The sequence below is a fragment of the Apium graveolens genome, chromosome 2 (genome assembly GCF_009905375.1).
Source record: "Apium graveolens cultivar Ventura chromosome 2, ASM990537v1, whole genome shotgun sequence".
In the NCBI taxonomy this organism is placed as follows: domain Eukaryota; kingdom Viridiplantae; phylum Streptophyta; class Magnoliopsida; order Apiales; family Apiaceae; genus Apium; species Apium graveolens.
In genome coordinates, this window is record NC_133648.1 from 255,260,310 (window position 1) to 255,283,980 (window position 23,671).

A 23,671-nucleotide genomic window follows, 5' to 3' on the forward strand; every position below is an offset into this window, starting at 1 on the left:
AATCAACTCTTTTCAAAGCAGTATAAACCATTTTCATTTCCAAAAATCAATTTACTGAATAAAAGTTTCAGTTCCCTTTTTAAATAATCATTTAGAACCCTTGATTGGATCACTTATCTTTCCATTTCATTATATACGGGTGATCAGCCCGTATCGACCTCCATTCCGGTCTTTAAGCTACCATTCGGCATAATTTCAGCCTTAAATTGGACTAGTCCCACTAGCCTCTTACCATGACTGGACTAGTCCCACTAGCCTCTTATGTCTCAATCCAATCCATCAGGAATTCATTCGGAAAACCTTGAGTTGGAAAAACAAATAGGTTTTCTAAAATCCATTTTATCATTACCAAGCATTTGAAATCATTCGGACTCTTTCAAGTCGAAACTCATTCTTAATTCAGATTTTAAAGAAACAAAGTTCAGGGAGTGAATCAAAGATACGCAAGGAACAATTCTCAAGAATTATGTATCAAGGATAATAAGGTACTAAATTTGAAGGATCAGTAATAACTTAGGGATCATTAGGGCGATCAAGAGAAACAGGGTATCATTAACAGAGTTAATCAAAATATTCAATAGGTTCAATATGATTCATGGCATTATAGGAAACTTGAACAGAAAGGCAGATTATCAAAGGGTGAAATCAATAGGATTATCAATAACAGGTTATCAAGAACAAGGGTACTTCAAATCAATATCAGGGTTTCATAAAGCAAGGGTTTCATACTTTAACAGTTCAATACTCTACCTGGTATGAACAACATTTTCTTTATAATCATTTACACAAGTAATCAGAGCTACTTGCCTGAAATTTCTTTCCTGAGGGTTGAACTACTGCCACCTAGTATACTTTTCCCTTTCCTAGCCCGAATGCCCTCACGCTCCGAATCTACAATAAAAACCAAAAATCTTAATTAGATTCCCAACTCTCGTTCCCGAAACGATCTCTCTATACGATAAATCGATTATATCTTTGACTCGAGCATACGAATATAGCTTATAAGCACACAGCACATAGCACATAGCACATAGCACAATTCTTTCTCGAAGTTTTTATATCCTTATATACCTAGCAATCAAAGTGTACTCGCTTGACCTAGGCTATATCTCAAATCACACTAACACGACTCTTTTACGAGTACTAGACCCATTTACAACCAAACATTTACGTGCATACTATCACTTATATCAATCAACTTAATTCCCTTTTCTTTTATTCCTTTATTCGAACCAAAACAACAATCCAATCAAGCAAAATCAAAGATTTTCATATATAACACTCAATCATTCTTTCAATTACCAAAATCAAGTTTTGACCTTTATTTCTTATGGCCTATTCGGCCTTAACACTTATCACAATCAAGAATCAAACATGCAAAAATAGATTTTGACATGCAAGGTTATATACCACATTTCTTTCTTGTTTTAATCCCCTATTAAATCATTCCATTCATTATGTCACCAAACCATGCACTACTTAGTGATTTCAACTTAATCAATCCATCAAATCAACATGCATACACTTAATCACCAAGTTATCCCCTTTTAATCTTGTTTTCATTCGGCAAGAACATAATTTTCAACTCAAAGACTAATTACTAGCATGCACTCATTGATCTCCTTTAAAACTATCATGCAATTGCTTTTAAATCATACAAACTTAGTGTTTACCAAGATTATCTCACCAAATTCAATTTCCTTTCTTGTTAACACAAAATTTCGAACCTAAACTTAGCATGCAACAATAATTCATTCCTTATTAATCTAATCACCATCCATCATTACTTTAATCAAGTCTACTCACAACAAATCACTTTAAAGATTCAACCCATTCGGGTTTATCAAGAAAACACACATTCAAAGATCAATCTTGACATGCAAAGTCCTATATCACATTTTCAACTTGTTTTAAGCCTTAACTTAGTCATTTAACTCATTTTCATCAAGATTTTCGAAGCACAAAGCCAAACATCACCTAATGACTCAACCTTAATCAAATTATTCAATGCATGCATTCACTTAATCATAAATCAATCTCTTTTAAACCCATTTCCCATTCGGCAAACATTCAAAATTCACAATCCAAGAACCAAACATTGACATGCATCACTAACTCCTCTTTTAAATCAACATGCAACTCTATTTCCTACTAATTAAGCTTAGTTCATACCAAGATCAGGTCACAAAATTCAATTTCCCTTTTTATTAGCATAAAGCCGAAGCAAAAACTCACATGCAAATCATTAATTTTGATTTTCTAAGCAACAATCACATGCACACATTCATTTTACAATCAAGGAAATCATTTTACCAATCACATACTCAATTTTCAACAAAAGAAACAAAACCCTTTTTCAAACTTTCAAGAAACCATAACATGCAACATTAAAATCCAACAATCACATCATGGAAAACCCACCGGCTCTCCTTTGGATCATGGCCGGTGGTGGTCGAACTTGAGAGAGTCCATGACGGATCTCTTCTCGAGTTTATGACCTCCAAAACCTCTTAAAATCACTCTTATAGTTATGCTTCAAGAAATTGTTTTTCTTAAACACAACCATAATGATCACTTCAACAAAACCTTTATAATCACTTACATGCAAGTAGGAATTGAAGTATATACCAAGAATAACAACTAATGAAAGCAATATCTCGGTGTTTGAGTGTGTTTTAATGGTTGCATGCGAGTGAGAGAGGTGAGAGATGAGAGAGCCGAGAGGGAGTGAGACAGAGAGAGTGTGTTCGGGAGAAAGAAAGAAAAAGAGAGAAGAGAGAATGAGTGCTCGGGAAAGAAAGAAGAAAATGGGGAGGAAGGGGTTGATTTATACTCCACCAAAGCAAGGGCAAGATGGTAATCTAATAATTTCTTTTCGACTCACACATACTTTCTCTTTTTACTTAAATACAATAAAATTCAAATATAAAATATATCTCTCTCGGGAAGTCGAGAATTATTGAAAATGACAATTTTAACACGTAGGTCTCGAAATTAGCTTTTTATCCATTACTCATAATAAGAATTTGAGCTAACGGTTGATTTTATATGAATTTCGCAAACTTGCTTTAATAAATACATTTTCCACATAAAATCAATTTAAAAATGCAAAGATCAACAATCAAATTCACTTATCATTTTTATAAAGTCTCTAAGGTCTTTACAAGGATAACAGAACAAATCCAATATTTTTATCTTACTCGGATGATTTTATAAAAATGCACGAAGGTTAAATAAACCCTTATTTAAATCAAATAATTCCTTTGAAATTCACAAAATTGACACAGAACATATAGTCATGCACACAGTCAAACAATCACACACATATAGTCACATAACGACTCAGGTCTGATCATAGAATCTATCCCTCTTTAATCTTTATCATCTTTTACGCGTACCGGGTCACGTTCAACCTGACGGCCCGATGCTCAGCGTTTCGATTACGCTTCTCATTATATTTGCCAATCAACACGTCTCTTAAGACGAAATACTTTATTCATTCACTTCATATATAATTCACATTTTATATTATTTAATTCCATATTAGGACGGGTTCCGTTCTACCTGACGTCCCGACACCACAGCTCGACTTCTAAGCTGACTCTTTAAATTGGAACGTTTTTATCCACGCTCCTTAACTCTAGTATACAGATAAGACAAATAATCACCGCTTAATCACATAATCTCATCACATAACACATACTTTACTTTCTTAATTACGACACAAAATTCGGTCGTTACAATCTACCCTCCTTAAAAGGATTATGTCCCCAGAATCTAATCTAAACAAATAGATGGGGATACTTTTCTTTCATTTTGCTTTCTAATTCCCAAGTCGATTCCTCGACTAGTGGATTTCTCCACAACACTCTAACTAGAGGTACAACTTTATTTCTAAGCGTCCTTTCTTTTCGATCCAAAATTCGCACTGGTTGTTCCACATAGGACAAATCTGGTTGGATTTCTACTAGTTCCAACTCGATCACATGGCTCGCGTCGGTATTATACTTTTTCAGGAGAGATACATGAAATACATTGTGCAGATGTTGCATTTGCGGCGGCGGCGCCAATTTATACGCCACTTTCCCAACTTGTCGCAATACTTCAAATGGTCCAATGTACCTTGGACTTAGCTTTCCTTTCTTTCCAAATCGAGTTAAACCTTTCCAAGGAGATCTCTTCAACAAGACTTTGTCTCCAGTTTCGAATTGCACATCTTTCCGCTCTTGATTCACGTACTTTGCCTGTCGGTCTTGAGCTGCAATTAATCTTTTTCGTATCATTTTAACTTTTTCCTTCGTTTGCTGCACTAGCTCGGGGCCAATTAACTTGCGCTCACCAACTTCATCCCAATAAGTAGGGGATCTACACTTTCTTCCATACAACGCTTCATAAGGCGGCATGCCAATACTTGCGTGATAACTGTTGTTGTAGGAAAACTCAACTAAGGGCAAATGATCGTCCCAATTTCCTTTGAAATCTATTGCGCAGGTTTGCAACATATCCTCAATTGTCTGAATTGTCCTTTCACTTTGTCCATCTATCTGCGGATGATATGCTGTACTCATTTTCAATTTCGTTCCCAAATGATCGTGGAATTGTCACCAAAATCTCGAATTAAACCTTGGATCTCTATCAGACACGATAGATACAGGAACTCCATGACGCATCACGATTTCATCCAGATACAATTTGACCAGCTTCTCTAATGAAAACCTTTCGTTTATTGGCAAGAAATGTGCTGACTTTGTCAATCGATCAATTAGCACCCAAATCGCATCGTGATTAGACTTGGTTTTAGGTAATCCTACCACGAAATCCATCGCGATATGTTCCCATTTCCATTCAGGTATGTCCAGTGGCTGAAGCAATCCACTTGGCCTTTGATGTTCCGCTTTAAATCTTTGGCACGTGTAACATTTGCTTATCCATTCCGCAATTTCCTTTTTCATGTTTGGCCACCAAAAATTTTCTTTCAAATCCTGGTACATCTTCGTACTCCCAGGGTGAATTGAAAATCTCGAGTTATGCGCTTCTTGCAAAATCTCGTGCTTTAGTTCCACAACATCAGGTATCCAAATACGTGAGTTAACACGGTATATCCCTTTTCCATCCTTTTGAGCTTTAATTTCTTCTCCCGTCAACTTATTCCTTTCACGATTCATCACTTGCTCTTGACAGCATCTAATCTTTTCCAAAATTTCAGGTTGAAACTGTATTGCATAAATGGCTTCACCTCCACATTCTGGAGTCTGTACCACTATTTCCATCTTTTCAAAGTCCTTGATTAATTCTTCTGATGACGTTAACATATTCAACTTTTCCTTTCGACTTAAAGCATCAGCTACCACATTTGCCTTTCCAGGATGATAGTTTATCGCACAATCATAATCTTTGATCAGTTCCAACCACCTTCTTTGTCGCATATTCAGTTCTTTCTGAGTAAAGATATACTTTAAGCTCTTATGGTCCGTATAAATCTCGCACTTTTCCCCGTACAAATAATGCCTCCAAATCTTAAGGGCAAATACAATTGCTGCCAATTCCAAATCGTGCATTGGATACTTTTGCTCATGCGGTTTGAGTTGCCTTGACGCATATGCTATTACCTTCCCGTGTTGCATTAACACGCATCCAAGTCCTTTATAGGAAGCATCACTGAATATCACAAATTCACCTTTATCATCTGGTAATACCAACCCTGGGGCGGTTACCAATCTCTTCTTTAACTCTTGGAAACTTTCCTCGCATTTTTCTGTCCAAACGAACTTCTCGATTTTTTTCGTCAATTTTGTTAATGGAACGGCAATCTTTGAGAAATCTTGCACAGATCTTCTATAGTATCCGGCTAATCCCAGAAAACTTCTGACTTCCGTCGGAGTCTTGGGTCTTTCCCAATTCATTACAGCTTCTATCTTGGCTGGATCCATTTTAATTCCTTCTTTATTAACTACATGACCAAGAAATTGCACTTCCTTTAGCCAAAATTCACACTCTGAAAACTTTGCATACAGCTTCTCTTTTTGCAGAATTTCCAAGGAAATCCTCAAATGCTCCTTATGATCTTCCTCCCTTTTGGAATAAATAAGTATATCGTCAATAAACACAATCACGAACTTGTCCAAATACTGCTTGAACACTCTGTTCATAAGATCCATAAATGCAGCTGGCGCATTCGTCAAGCCAAATGCCATCACCAAAAACTCATAATGTCCGTATCTTGTTCGGAACGCTGTCTTGGGTATATCTTCCGCTTTGATCTTTAATTGATGATACCCAGATCTTAAATCAATCTTTGAGAAACACGAAGCTCCTTTCAATTGGTTAAACAAGTCATCGATCCGTGGTAGAGGGTACTTATTCTTGATTGTCAACTTATTCAGCTCACGGTAGTCGATACACAATCGCATACTTCCATCATTCTTCTTTACAAACAACACCGGTGCGCCCCACGAGGATACACTCGGTCGGATTACTCCTTTGTCCAACAATTCTTGCAACTGAGCTGCCAATTCCTTCATTTCAACCGGTGCCATGCGATAGGGAGCTTTCGACACTGGTTCCGTACCAGGAGCCAATTCAATCATAAACTTGATCTCTCTGTCTGGAGGTAGTCCAGGCAATTCATCAGGAAACACGTCCGGAAAATCTCTTACTACTGGAATATCGTCGATCCTTACAGATTCTTTCTCCACGTCCACTGACATGAGCCAAATAAACCTCGCATCCTTGACGCATTAATCTTCTCACCTCAATAACCGTTAGAAACTTTCTTATCTTGCCTCTTTCCTTTAAATATCACTTCCCTCACCATCCTTGGTTTTTAACTTCACTTTCTTACTTTTACACTCTATTTGCGCCTCATGATTTGACAACCAATCCATTCCTAGTATAACCTCAAATTCTCCTAACTTAAAAGGAATTAAGTCAGCAGAAAAGTGCCGACCTTCTATAGACACATCACAATCGGGACAAATCTTATTAACAACAACTTTCTCTTGATTTGCTACCTCTATAATCAACTTAGGCTCTAGAGGGTACGCAACACAATTTAACTTATCAAGAATGCTTTCAGAAATAAAAGATCTGGTTGCTCCAGAATCCATCAAAACTTTTACTTCTACTGAGTTTATAACAAGCATACCTGCTACCACGTCCACATCTTGCACCGCATCTTTCATTGACATGTTAAAGGTCCTAGCTCTGGGTTGAGCTGATGGTGCTGGGAGAGACGGAGGTCCAGCAATTCTGAGAACATTAGCCTTCTGCACAGGCTCCTTGCAATTTCTAGTCATATGGCCTACCTTGCCACACTTGAAACAAGCCAAATCAGGCTTCCTTATTTCATTTGAACATTCTGAAGAATAATGCCCCTTCTGGTTGCACTTAAAACATGTTATATCCGGCTTATTACACCTCCCCGGGTGTCTCTTTCCACAGTTCCTGCATTCTTGCATCTGGGGTCTGCTATCCTTTCCCGGTTGTCCAGCTTTCTGGAAACGGTTCTTCTGAGCTCCATTCCCGGGTCTAAACCTCTGGAACTTTTTTGTTCCGACCTCCACCATTCTTCCCAAACTTTCCTCTGAACTTTGAACTTCCTTGCTCTTGCTCAGAGCTTTCAAACTTCCTCTTTCTTCCTTCATTTTCTCTTCGAGCAGCTTCCCGCTCTCCTTCCACTATCATTACTTTCTGAACCAAAGAAGCATAGTTCTTGATCTCCAACATCGCTATTTGACTCCTAATCCACGGCTTAAGTCCCTGCTGGAACCTCTTAGCCTTCTTTGCTTCAGTATTCACGTACTCTGGTACGAACCTTGACAATTCCGAAAACTTCACCTCATATTCTGCTACCGACATTTCCTCCTGTCTAAGATCCAAAAATTTCATCTCCAACTGATCTTGCATATAACTTGGCAAATATTTTTCCAGAAACATCTCAGTGAACTTCTCCCAAGATAAGTCTTTGCCTTCCAACAACGCCTTAGAAGACTCCCACCAGAAACTTGCTTCATCCCTCAAATAATAACTTGCGTACTGAGCTTTCTTATCATCCTTAACTTCGGCTAGCTCAAAGGCTTTTTCCATCTCTCTCAACCACGACTGTGCTTTAATCGGATCTGGCAAACCTAAGAACTCTGGAGGATGAACAGATTGAAAGTGCTTGAAATTTCCAACTTTTGGGGCCACAGGTTGTTGCAAAAGCTGAGCAAGTCTGCTCATCAAAGTGGTTTCTAGGTTTATTTCTGGGTCTTGGATGGGAATTTCTTCTTCTTGGTGATCTGGTGAGTTGGCCATTTCTTACAAACCTGATTGAGCAACTATTTAGCAATACGATAGCATGGCATATATATAACAACAATTTTTTATGAAATCTCTTTTGTGGGTTTTAAGTTTTACCCAATTTGCACATGCAATCCTATTACTACATAATTCTCATATCAGTGTTGTTTTATCATGGCACGAAATAGGGTTTTACGATCTTTAGACATGGTTGTACGAAAACATAGCTGTATTTAAAACATGGCATTGAGAACAGTTTATAAGATAAACAAGGTGCACAAAGGAAAGCAAGATAATAGATTTATTTAAATCAAGGGATTACATAGGAAATATTCTGGATTTTAAGGTTCTGAAACAAGGTACAATAAATAGCAGGGTTAAACAGAGGAAAAACTGGAAAACATCCCCTATCTACCCCTAACTTCTAACTACTACAACTACTACACTGGTCTGAAATACAACAAGATAAATGAAAAAGGGATCCCGACATCTGACCAAGTATCCCAAAGCCTACCGGCGCTGAAAACAACAATAACAATCTACGGGCTCAACCAACAGTCCCGTCTAATCATCTAGGATCTCTCTCAACACAACCAACATCCAGCGAATGATCTTATGCAGCCTCCGGGCCTCAGCATCAGCATCACTAGTGGATGGTCCCTCATCCAATCTCTTCCTGGCAACCTGCTCCACCAACTGAATCCTAGCTCTCCACTCCTCCATCACCACAGAAGTCCTCTGCCTAGAGTCTCGAATCAACCTATCTACCAAAGCTCCCAACTCAGGAATGCGGGAGTACACAAAGTCTCGGTCCTGGGCTAACTTGCCACCAATACTGACAGGAACAGTCTTAGGCATCTCCGACTCTGGCTCAGGGGCAGGGGTCTCTGAATCAGGCCTCAAGGGTGAAATCTGTATAGGGATCTCACTACTCTCAGAAGGGTCCTCCTCTGGGTCTGAACTAACATATACAGGCTCCTCTGGAGAGGGTGGAATAGGGTCCACAGGGGTACCAGTCAATCTAATCTCTGAGTCTGAATCACTACCACTACTAGGATCCTAAGAGAAAACATAAATAAGCAACCAAGAAACAATGTTAGGGTCAAATAAAGCTTCCAGCTAACTCACACCCTAACTCTAGTTTCTGCTTTACCAATCAAACACTTTCCTTAGACTATACCTAATAGTCTAACTCAACTCTACATGAGTCGAACTCTCTCGCGATATAGATATATTCCCAAAATACCCCTTTTTAAAACCTAACTTGTCTCAGGGACTAGATCCTGTAGCTCTGATACCAACTTGTGACGCCCTCAATCTCGGGGTTAGGAAATGAGGACTCACACACCTCTATTCTAATAATTAAATATGCATAAACCCCGATTAACTACTAACAGGATCAGCAGAATAAAGTATGAGACAACATTACAACTACCAATCACAGAATATAACTTACAAACCCAAAATATTATTCAATAATCAATATCGATTCCGGCTGGGAACCGACAGATAACCCATTGTATCTTTAAACACCTCTTTCTAGGCGCGAGCTCACTCATAACCTGTACTACCTGCTCTGGCAACTGGAAGCCCTCAACACGGTAGGGACCACCAGGTACGCTCTTACGAGCAGTGCGCCTAAGCCTGGCCATCTTCTTGCTTAACTGCCATGGTTAGATTAAGACAAAACAAATGAGTATAAAACTCAGCAAGTAACTAAATAGCAGTTCTACAATATCAAATCTCAATATACTTTGAACAAACTAGGGCATTCTACTTTAGCTAATCTAGGTGGCAGATTTCCATATATTTTTTTTTCTTTGGGATAAGGAAAAGGTATCCGAAGAATAGTTGGGCTTTCAAGAAACAAAGCTCGAAAAGGGCGAAAGCCGACATTCATCACAATTCATTATAGGATCAAAATAGATCTTTCGGTACAGGAAAGCAACAGTATTTCAAGATATAGAATCATTCATATGATCAACAATTTCAGGAATCAGGGTTCTGAGCTTTAAGCTCCACATTAACATAATCAACTCTTTTCAAAGCAGTATAAACCATTTTCATTTCCAAAAATCAATTTACTGAATAAAAGTTTCAGTTCCCTTTTTAAATAATCATTTAGAACCCTTGATTGGATCACTTATCTTTCCATTTCATTATATACGGGTGATCAACCCGTATCGACCTCCATTCTTGTAACGCCCCCAAATCCGGGGTCAGGGGATTTGGTCGTCACGATGAAACCTCAATCCAAAATAACCTGTTAAATCAAATAATAAATGCCAGCGGAAGATATTTATCATAAATGACCCCAAACTAATCCAAGATCTTTTAAGGTTACAGTTCTAGAAACAAGATATCCAAATTCAATAAATAAATTTTCTCACTTTCTTTTAAAACTCTTTTCAATAAATTCCAACTCAAAACTAAACCCACTAGTATAACTTCGAAATGAAGTGTACTAGGCCCAAATAAAATATACAACTATAATATAATCTAATATAAATAACTTTACACAATAAAACTTACACTAGTCCGCAAACCCTGGACCAACCACCTTCCAAGAGCTTCTTCTTTGCTTCCTCGAATTATGCAGCTAAACAACGCAAGCTAATCCTCACTGGAGGTTAAATTTAAAAACAGGCAAGTATGAGCGAAAGAAATGCTCAGCAAGTTAATTATAACATATATAGGGTCGTTTTGATATAAAACCGACATCTGCATCAGCGCAGAACATAGAAAAAAATCATAATTGCTGAATCATAAAATTTTATAGTTGAGGAATCCCAGAATTGATTCCTTAATTATATTCAAAACCATTTTGATACTTTTGAGCGAAAGGCTTCAGCAATACTTTGAATCTTGACGAGAATAAAACTCGTAAAATAGTGTTTACGGAAATATCGTAAACCACAATAACATGAAACAATGAATATATATTGAATCATAAACTTTATTCAAAACCGAACTCTGGAAATTAATACTTATCAATGTTCAAGAAATTCCTAACTATTCAGTATCCATCATTATCGACTAAGTTTCCATAGACTTAGCCTGCTAAACCAGCCTGATAAGGACGGGTTAAATAATTAAGAAGATCCCAATTCATTCAAGATTCTAATTATCACTGAGCAACAAATGCTGCAGCAACAATCTGAACTTCGAATTCATTTATAAACACTGTAATTTTCCCGAAACTGAGTGCTAAGAAATTAATTCATAATCATAATTTCTTTTCAAGAAGGAATGCCGTCAATGGCGATCAACAATAAATTAGACTGGATACTAGAAACCAACATATGCACTATAATCTGCTGATTAGTCAGAATATAGTGTGGATCTATACCCAACTGCATAGACCCAACCAACATAAGGAGTACTCAGGCAACTATGGCCTAAAGGGTCCGGTTCATCTCCGGCCCATAGGATCCAGCTCATCACTGGTCCTTATATATATATATATATAGTAACCATCCAGTCCGTGGAGTATTTTGATGTCAAATCACTTTGGGTACTTGCTCAAGAGAGCAATCGATGATAAAGGAATAATAGTGAAAGGAACTTGCATAAATAAGAGTAATTGCAGCGAAATATAAAACAGTTTAACTATTCTGAACTTAGAATAGGAACGAATAAATATTTGCAGTATTTAAGGAGAAAGGTTAGGAATACTTGCCTTTGGGTTTTTAGCAGTTAGTCACACTCGCAAAAACACAAATATCTCATGATGCTTTCTCAAGACGTCACAATTTCTTATTCTTAACTCTTTGATATGTCGCTAATGCAGTTACTGGGATCTGATACGAAATCTTATCCAACTTCAGTCTTGATCCCCAACGTATGGTTCTGTTAATCTCGAACCATCCGTAACTACTGAACCCCTATGCAACTCTCCCTTTTTCTTTTCTTTTTCTTGGTCTCACGCCTTTAATGCCTGATCCTATCATAAGCAAAAATATACTACTTTAGTATCCTTCTGAAATGATTATCTTATTTCTACCCTTTCGCGATATATATGTATATATATATATATCACATAACAGGTCGCACATATTATAGTTTAAAACTTACTACCAACTCAGAATATTATTTAACACGAGAACGCGCAACTTATGATAATATTTCTACGAAAAATTCGGCATGACCTATTTGTAATATGGAAAATACCCTGAATAACCACACCACAAATACAACCCACAAGTCATTTCAATGTTCTTACCCAAACATATCCTATACGTGTTACGACTAACAATCATAACATGCTTTCAAATCATTGAAATCAAATAAGTCAAATAGATTTAGATACAGGGGAATTTTAGAAAATTTTGGCATGAAGTATTCGTAATTAGGACTATCCGCCTGTTTTTCAATTCCACAATTTAATCTTATAAACAAACAAAATAAAGTTGCCTCAACTTGCAGCAACATAAAAGTAAACAAGTAAGAAAAGTACCCGCCCAGACTTGCGGCACCTAAACATTTAAGGAAAATTACCCGCCCAGACTTGCGGCACCTAAACAATTAAGTATACTGAATAATTTATAATATTTGAACTTACAGTTATATAATTTAGCATCACCAATTCAACTTGAGTAAACACTTAAATAAATCACCTTACACATATATCACATAGACTAACTATACACATATTCAAATCACACTCTAATAATTAGCAACTAAACTCAATCTCAAATAGGCATATACTAACATGTATTTTCATAAGACACATCGTTGATATCACATATACAAATAACAAGTCAATGTACATGTGCACAAGTCAAGTATGTCATCAAGTATGCTAACTTAAATCTATAATTTAATAAACTAGAAAGCACATATCAAATCACTAACCAACACTTCTATATTATAGGTTCATATATTTAATCTATTAAACAATGACTATCAATCACATATATTAGCACGAAACCATATGTCGAGTTATAACATACAAAATAGCTACCGAACCTAAAATTTAAGTTAACCAGCCTCGGAAGAATGACATTTTACAACACCTAGATGAACTTAAACAGAAAAGTTTAAAACATAAAAGTTGTAGGATATTTAGCGACCTTTCCAAAATGGTAAGGCTCGCTAAAAATGACCAAGTAACGAATTCAGAAACTTTAAAATACACAGCTGCATAAGCAGATTCAGCCCTGTTTTCGCAAGTAACTTAGTATTTGAGACTCCTAAATCATAGAATTGATTAATGAACTATAAGTAACAATTGTAGATCCTGAATTAAGCTTTTAAAATTGGTATAGTTCAAAGTCATAGCTAAAATAATGAATTTACTACGAATTTTTGAAGTCAGGATGTATCAAACTGAAATAACAGGACAGATTTTACAAATGGCAGATTTTATCATAATTGCAGGCCGAATTTGGAAAAACACAAAGAATGAAAATTGTAGATAATTCCATTATCTTTCCAGAGAGTGCAAAATCATTATCATACGATGAACTAGTTAAAAGCTACGAATTTAACAAGAACTCAGCTTATTTCTAAACGGATTTGACAACACAATTCACAACATATCATGCATATAACTCACTAATAATCCTTCAAATAACTATGTATAAATCTGAAAATTTTGTAGAACAACTCAAAATACCAAGACTGAAATTTAAAACCACCATAAACTATTATAACTTAAACATATATTAACCGGGTCAAGCCATAATCACTTAACAAACCAAAACTCAAGTTATACACTACTACACCAATGTTATAAATCTAAAAACCCGGAAATCATCTGTACCAACTGAAATTTCAGATTTTATAAAATCAAGAATAGTAGTTGTCATTTAGACATTCAATCCGCCTAAGAATATATAAGCGAAATTCAACCAAGTATTGACTTACACAACTCGAAACTACACAAAATCAATTAGCAAGTTCATAACTATAATTAACAAGCAAAATCAACCTAAACCAAATAATATTTTATGCCGCCGACTCGCCGGAGTTCATTGCCGGCGGCCGGCTGACCTCCGATCGACCCCAAATCACGGGTGAAGATCGAGGTCGAGCCTCTGGTTCGTCGAAGCAGCCCAGTTCTCGTACTATCAAGGAATTCGCGATCTTCCCAACATCAATTGTAGGATTAAAACAAAAGAAATCAAGCCGAATATATATATGTATGTATATGAGAGTATATACCTGATTGAGGGTTAAATTCAGAGGGTGATTGAATTAAAGAACGGAAGAAACAAAAAGAAAAAGAAAGAAAGAAGAGGGGTGGAGGAAAGGCGTTGAAGCGGTGGAGTAGAGGCGGGGGAGGGGAGCAGCGACGGGGAAGAAAGAAAAAGCTGGGGGGGGGGCTGTGTTTTTTTTTGTTTGTTATTGTGTTTGTTGTTTTATTTTTTTCCATTACTCCTTCCCAACAAGAAAGTGACACGAAGCCAAACCCATCCTAAAATCAAACGCGTGTACTAATAGATAATCACGAAGATTCTGAAACCCGGTTTATCCCGAAAGTTGACATTAACGGATCGAGGTGCAGACAAAACAATTCCAGAAAATTGACGAAAAAAATTTAAAATGCTCGAAATATTTAAAAGTTAATAAAATAAAATTTTCTTGATTTTTGAAGCATTTCTGAATTTAATACTGATTTTATAATTAGATGAAATCAGGCAATCATTTAAAGATAAATAATCAATAAAATATTGATTTCTAAATTTTATAAATTCCTAAAACGAATAAATAAAATTATAAAACAATACAAATAATTTTAGAAATAATTTTAGCATTTATGAGAATAAATAATCAATAAAATCATTTTAAGAACAAAATAATGTCGTTCAATAATTAATTATACAAATAAGGTTCGTATCCACAATTACCCAAAATTAACAATAAAGTAACACACAGACTCATCCCATATTTTATTTTGAGCACATAAAAATTGAAATACTCAAATAATATCACATATAAACACCCAAACATCAATTCCACTTATCATATAATTCACTAAAATTCACATAAAATCACATAAATAATTCCAAATAATTATAATAATAATATCTAAAAATATGGGATATTACAATCTACCCACCTTATAAGGATTCCGTCCTCGGAATCAGCAGAAGAAAGCACTAAGGGTTTTCTAACCAACTTTCCATTCCCAAATAATCCTAGTTTTCCATAATCTCAAATAAATCTTGTATTCGTTGTATGATAAAACTTTTATAGGAGCTTCACCGTGCACCACTGTTCCATTCACCTCTTTTGACCAATTCCTCAATAGAATCGCTTTACTGATTGCGAGAAAGAAGAATAGAGAGAAAGATAGAGGGAAGAAAAGAAAGAGAAAGATAGAGAAATAAAGAAACAGAATGACTTCGCTATACACCCCTGATATTTTAATCGCATTGCAATCCACTGTTGCTCTTGATAATCCCATCACATAACCCTGCTTTGACTTGACCAGGATAACTCAGCTTAACTTGATTGGCATACCTTCGAATGTTTGGGATGACAAAATCATGGAATTTCAAAAAGAAAAGAATTTGATACCATAACGGAACCAAAATCTGAATTTGAGAAAAAGTATTGTTGAAATAAAAGAATAACTGAGAGATCAATATGATCAAACGAACTTGGTATTGCGTGTCCAAATTAAGACACTACTAAAGGTTGTTAACCTTCATGTATTCACAATACACACAAGTGATGGCGTCCCATCCAACTCCTATCACACAGACAGGTATACCTTGTGTCCCCTATAGTTAGGGTTGTTTATCCCAGTCAGAATAAAAGAATATCAAAGTGATCGAAAATCAAATGAATAAAACTGAAAAGATTTCAAAGCTGATATTTCTGAAGGAATGAAATCCAGAGAAAATAATTATGGCACCAAATGAGCAAGTGGTGTCACATCACCAAGAAACCATCCACCAAATAAGAAAAGTGGAAGTTAAATTATCATAACTTGGCAGAGCTATCAAAACCTGAAAAAATAGGCTTCATGACAGCCTCTGACACATTTAAAACACAGATAGGATTGAAAATGAGTGTTAGGGAATATATCCTCTAACAATCACTTCTTTTGAGAGATGTCAAAAGGAATTATAGAAAGAAAAGGTATTGCCAAAGTCTTAATATTTATCTTCAATTTGAACTCTCCAGTTGACTCGCCATCTGATTCTAGACGCTTCTTTATGTTCCAAGGATATCGATAATCTTCATCGTCGTCGAATCGTAGTAGCCTCGGAAGATTCCACAATAGAAGTTTGCAGCTTCCCGGAGTTCCGTCCAGCTCAACACAACCATCTCGAACGAATGCGCCTATCTTAACTTACTCGTTGGCACTATATCTGATAGTCCAACAGGAACTCGATATGAGCTCAAACGTCCTCACATAGCTATACACACTCCTACACACTCTCGTTTCTAGTTTACTATAACCTCAGCTCTGATACCAACCTGTAACGCCCCCAAATCCGGGGTCAGGGGATTTGGTCGTCACGATGAAACCTCAATCCAAAATAACCTGTTAAATCAAATAATAAATGCCAGCGGAAGATATTTATCATAAATGACCCCAAACTAATCCAAGATCTTTTAAGGTTACAGTTCTAGAAACAAGATATCCAAATTCAATAAATAAATTTTCTCACTTTCTTTTAAAACTCTTTTCAATAAATTCCAACTCAAAACTAAACCCACTAGTATAACTTCGAAATGAAGTGTACTAGGCCCAAATAAAATATACAACTATAATATAATCTAATATAAATAACTTTACACAATAAAACTTACACTAGTCCGCAAACCCTGGACCAACCACCTTCCAAGAGCTTCTTCTTTGCTTCCTCGAATTATGCAGCTAAACAACGCAAGCTAATCCTCACTGGAGGTTAAATTTAAAAACAGGCAAGTATGAGCGAAAGAAATGCTCAGCAAGTTAATTATAACATATATAGGGTCGTTTTGATATAAAACCGACATCTGCATCAGCGCAGAACATAGAAAAAAATCATAATTGCTGAATCATAAAATTTTATAGTTGAGGAATCCCAGAATTGATTCCTTAATTATATTCAAAACCATTTTGATACTTTTGAGCGAAAGGCTTCAGCAATACTTTGAATCTTGACGAGAATAAAACTCGTAAAATAGTGTTTACGGAAATATCGTAAACCACAATAACATGAAACAATGAATATATATTGAATCATAAACTTTATTCAAAACCGAACTCTGGAAATTAATACTTATCAATGTTCAAGAAATTCCTAACTATTCAGTATCCATCATTATCGACTAAGTTTCCATAGACTTAGCCTGCTAAACCAGCCTGATAAGGACGGGTTAAATAATTAAGAAGATCCCAATTCATTCAAGATTCTAATTATCACTGAGCAACAAATGCTGCAGCAACAATCTGAACTTCGAATTCATTTATAAACACTGTAATTTTCCCGAAACTGAGTGCTAAGAAATTAATTCATAATCATAATTTCTTTTCAAGAAGGAATGCCGTCAATGGCGATCAACAATAAATTAGACTGGATACTAGAAACCAACATATGCACTATAATCTGCTGATCAGTCAGAATATAGTGTGGATCTATACCCAACTGCATAGACCCAACCAACATAAGGAGTACTCAGGCAACTATGGCCTAAAGGGTCCGGTTCATCTCCGGCCCATAGGATCCAGCTCATCACTGGTCCTTATATATATATATATATAGTAACCATCCAGTCCGTGGAGTATTTTGATGTCAAATCACTTTGGGTACTTGCTCAAGAGAGCAATCGATGATAAAGGAATAATAGTGAAAGGAACTTGCATAAATAAGAGTAATTGCAGCGAAATATAAAACAGTTTAACTATTCTGAACTTAGAATAGGAACGAATAAATATTTGCAGTATTTAAGGAGAAAGGTTAGGAATACTTGCCTTTGGGTTTTTAGCAGTTAGTCACACTCGCAAAAACACAAATATCTCATGATGCTTTCTCAAGACGTCACAATTTCTTATTCTTAACTCTTTGATATGTCGCTAATGCAGTTACTGGGATCTGATACGAAATCTTATCCAACTTCAGTCTTGATCCCCAACGTATGGTTCTGTTAATCTCGAACCATCCGTAACTACTGAACCCCTATGCAACTCTCCCTTTTTCTTTTCTTTTTCTTGGTCTCACGCCTTTAATGCCTGATCCTATCATAAGCAAAAATATACTACTTTAGTATCCTTCTGAAATGATTATCTTATTTCTACCCTTTCGCGATATATATGTATATATATATATATCACATAACAGGTCGCACATATTATAGTTTAAAACTTACTACCAACTCAGAATATTATTTAACACGAGAACGCGCAACTTATGATAATATTTCTACGAAAAATTCGGCATGACCTATTTGTAATATGGAAAATACCCTGAATAACCACACCACAAATACAACCCACAAGTCATTTCAATGTTCTTACCCAAACATATCCTATACGTGTTACGACTAACAATCATAACATGCTTTCAAATCATTGAAATCAAATAAGTCAAATAGATTTAGATACAGGGGAATTTTAGAAAATTTTGGCATGAAGTATTCGTAATTAGGACTATCCGCCTGTTTTTCAATTCCACAATTTAATCTTATAAACAAACAAAATAAAGTTGCCTCAACTTGCAGCAACATAAAAGTAAACAAGTAAGAAAAGTACCCGCCCAGACTTGCGGCACCTAAACATTTAAGGAAAATTACCCGCCCAGACTTGCGGCACCTAAACAATTAAGTATACTGAATAATTTATAATATTTGAACTTACAGTTATATAATTTAGCATCACCAATTCAACTTGAGTAAACACTTAAATAAATCACCTTACACATATATCACATAGACTAACTATACACATATTCAAATCACACTCTAATAATTAGCAACTAAACTCAATCTCAAATAGGCATATACTAACATGTATTTTCATAAGACACATCGTTGATATCACATATACAAATAACAAGTCAATGTACATGTGCACAAGTCAAGTATGTCATCAAGTATGCTAACTTAAATCTATAATTTAATAAACTAGAAAGCACATATCAAATCACTAACCAACACTTCTATATTATAGGTTCATATATTTAATCTATTAAACAATGACTATCAATCACATATATTAGCACGAAACCATATGTCGAGTTATAACATACAAAATAGCTACCGAACCTAAAATTTAAGTTAACCAGCCTCGGAAGAATGACATTTTACAACACCTAGATGAACTTAAACAGAAAAGTTTAAAACATAAAAGTTGTAGGATATTTAGCGACCTTTCCAAAATGGTAAGGCTCGCTAAAAATGACCAAGTAACGAATTCAGAAACTTTAAAATACACAGCTGCATAAGCAGATTCAGCCCTGTTTTCGCAAGTAACTTAGTATTTGAGACTCCTAAATCATAGAATTGATTAATGAACTATAAGTAACAATTGTAGATCCTGAATTAAGCTTTTAAAATTGGTATAGTTCAAAGTCATAGCTAAAATAATGAATTTACTACGAATTTTTGAAGTCAGGATGTATCAAACTGAAATAACAGGACAGATTTTACAAATGGCAGATTTTATCATAATTGCAGGCCGAATTTGGAAAAACACAAAGAATGAAAATTGTAGATAATTCCATTATCTTTCCAGAGAGTGCAAAATCATTATCATACGATGAACTAGTTAAAAGCTACGAATTTAACAAGAACTCAGCTTATTTCTAAACGGATTTGACAACACAATTCACAACATATCATGCATATAACTCACTAATAATCCTTCAAATAACTATGTATAAATCTGAAAATTTTGTAGAACAACTCAAAATACCAAGACTGAAATTTAAAACCACCATAAACTATTATAACTTAAACATATATTAACCGGGTCAAGCCATAATCACTTAACAAACCAAAACTCAAGTTATACACTACTACACCAATGTTATAAATCTAAAAACCCGGAAATCATCTGTACCAACTGAAATTTCAGATTTTATAAAATCAAGAATAGTAGTTGTCATTTAGACATTCAATCCGCCTAAGAATATATAAGCGAAATTCAACCAAGTATTGACTTACACAACTCGAAACTACACAAAATCAATTAGCAAGTTCATAACTATAATTAACAAGCAAAATCAACCTAAACCAAATAATATTTTATGCCGCCGACTCGCCGGAGTTCATTGCCGGCGGCCGGCTGACCTCCGATCGACCCCAAATCACGGGTGAAGATCGAGGTCGAGCCTCTGGTTCGTCGAAGCAGCCCAGTTCTCGTACTATCAAGGAATTCGCGATCTTCCCAACATCAATTGTAGGATTAAAACAAAAGAAATCAAGCCGAATATATATATGTATGTATATGAGAGTATATACCTGATTGAGGGTTAAATTCAGAGGGTGATTGAATTAAAGAACGGAAGAAACAAAAAGAAAAAGAAAGAAAGAAGAGGGGTGGAGGAAAGGCGTTGAAGCGGTGGAGTAGAGGCGGGGGAGGGGAGCAGCGACGGGGAAGAAAGAAAAAGCTGGGGGGGGGGGCTGTGTTTTTTTTTGTTTGTTATTGTGTTTGTTGTTTTATTTTTTTCCATTACTCCTTCCCAACAAGAAAGTGACACGAAGCCAAACCCATCCTAAAATCAAACGCGTGTACTAATAGATAATCACGAAGATTCTGAAACCCGGTTTATCCCGAAAGTTGACATTAACGGATCGAGGTGCAGACAAAACAATTCCAGAAAATTGACGAAAAAAATTTAAAATGCTCGAAATATTTAAAAGTTAATAAAATAAAATTTTCTTGATTTTTGAAGCATTTCTGAATTTAATACTGATTTTATAATTAGATGAAATCAGGCAATCATTTAAAGATAAATAATCAATAAAATATTGATTTCTAAATTTTATAAATTCCTAAAACGAATAAATAAAATTATAAAACAATACAAATAATTTTAGAAATAATTTTAGCATTTATGAGAATAAATAATCAATAAAATCATTTTAAGAACAAAATAATGTCGTTCAATAATTAATTATACAAATAAGGTTCGTATCCACAATTACCCAAAATTAACAATAAAGTAACACACAGACTCATCCCATATTTTATTTTGAGCACATAAAAATTGAAATACTCAAATAATATCACATATAAACACCCAAACATCAATTCCACTTATCATATAATTCACTAAAATTCACATAAAATCACATAAATAATTCCAAATAATTATAATAATAATATCTAAAAATATGGGATATTACAATTCTGGTCTTTAAGGTACCATTCAGCATAATTTCAGCCTTAAATTGGACTAGTCCCACTAGCCTCTTACCATGACTGGACTAGTCCCACTAGCCTCTTACGTTTCAATCCAATCAATCAACAATTCATTCGGAAAACCTTGAGTTGGAAAAACAAATAGGTTTTCTAAAATCCATTTTATCATTACCAAGCATTTGAAATCATTCGGACTCTTTCAAGTCGAAACTCATTCTTAATTCAGATTTTAAAGAAACAAAGTCCAGGGAGTGAATCAAAGATACACAAGGAACAATTCTCAAAAATTCTGTATTAAGGATAATAAGGTACTAAATTTGAAGGATCAGTAATAACTTAGGGATCATTAGGGCGATCAAGAGAAACAGGGTATCATTAACAGAGTTATCCAAGATAATTAAAGGTTCAATATGATTCATGGCATTATAGGAAACTGGAACAGAAAGGCAGATTATCAAAGGGTGAAATTAATAGGATTATCAATAACAGGTTATCAAGAACAAGGGTACTTCAAATCAATATCAGGGTTTCATAAAGCAAGGGTTTTATACTTTAACAGTTCAATACTCTACATGGTATGAACAACATTTCCTTTATAATCATTTACACAAGTAATCAGAGTTACTTGCCTGAAATTGCTTTCCTGAGGGTTGAACTACTGCCACCTAGTATACTTTTCCCTTTCCTAGCCCGAATGCCCTCACGCTCCGAATCTACAATAAAAACCAAAAATCTTAATTAGATTCCCAACTCTCGTTCCCGGAACGATCTCTCTATACGATAACTCGATTATATCTTTGACTCGAGCACACGAATATAGCTTATACAAATAAGCACACAGCACATAGCACATAGCACAATCCTTTCTCATAGTTTTTATATCCTTATATTCCTAGCAATCAAAGCGTACTCGCTTGACCTAGGCTATTTCTCAAATCACACTAACACGACTCTTTTACGAGTACTAGACCCATTTACAACCAAACATTTACGTGCATACTATCACTTATATCAATCGACTTAATTCCCTTTTCTTTTATTCCTTAATTCGAACCAAAACAACAATCCAGTCAAGCAAAATCAAAGATTTTCACATATAACACTCAATCATTCTTTCAATTACCAAAATCAAGTTTTGACCTTTACTTCTTATGGCCTATTCGGCCTTAACACTTATCACAATCAAGAATCAAACATGCAAAAATAGATTTTGACATGCAAGGTTATATACCACATTTCTTTCTTATTTTAATCCCCTATTAAATCATTCCATTCATTAAGTCACCAAACCATGCACTACTTAGTGATTTCAACTTAATCAATCCATCAAATCAACATGCATACACTTAATCACCAAGTTATCCCCTTTTTATCTTGTTTTCAATCGGCAAGAATATAATTTTCAACTCAAAGACTAATTACTAGCATGCACTCATTGATCTCCTTTAAAACTATCATGCAATTGCTTTTAAATCATACAAACTTAGTGTTTACCAAGATTATCTCACCAAATTCAATTTCCTTTCTTATTAACTCAAAAATTCGAACCTAAACTTAGCATGCAACAATAATTCATTCCTTATTAATCTAATCACCATCCATCATTACTGTAATCAAGTCTACTCACAACAAACCACTTTAAAGATTCAACCCATTCGGGTTTATCAAGAAAACACACATACAAAGATCAATCTTGACATGCAAAGTCCTATATCACATTTTCAACTTGTTTTAAGCCTTAACTTAGTCATTTAACTCATTTTCATCAAGATTTCCGAAGCACAAAGCCAAACATCACCTAATGACTCAACCTTAATCAAATTATTCAATGCATGCATTCACTTAATCACAAATCAATCTCTTTTAAACCCATTTTCCATTCGGCAAACATTCAAAATTCACAATCCAAGAACCAAACATTGACATGCATCACTAACTCCTCTTTTAAATCAACATGCAACTCTATTTCCTACTAATTAAGCTTAGTTTATACCAAGATCAAGTCACAAAATTCAATTTCTCTTTTTATTAGCATAAAGCCGAAGCAAAAACTCACATGCAAATCATAAATTTTGAATTTCTAAG

General features: G+C 35.2%; 2 long non-coding RNA genes across 2 annotated transcripts; both read right to left on the minus strand.

Moving 5' to 3' along the window:
* Positions 1–10,477: 10,477 nt before the first annotated feature.
* Positions 10,478–13,010, minus strand: LOC141706259 (uncharacterized). The gene is made up of 3 exons (XR_012568732.1): positions 11,960–13,010; positions 10,813–10,903; positions 10,478–10,543 (listed from the first exon to the last, which is right to left on the minus strand). It is a non-coding gene; the product is annotated as an uncharacterized LOC141706259 (long non-coding RNA).
* A 1,605-nt stretch (positions 13,011–14,615) lies between these two features.
* On the minus strand, positions 14,616–19,247 carry LOC141708383 (uncharacterized). The gene is made up of 3 exons (XR_012569453.1): positions 18,197–19,247; positions 17,050–17,140; positions 14,616–16,780 (listed from the first exon to the last, which is right to left on the minus strand). It is a non-coding gene; the product is annotated as an uncharacterized LOC141708383 (long non-coding RNA).
* Positions 19,248–23,671: the final 4,424 nt, after the last annotated feature.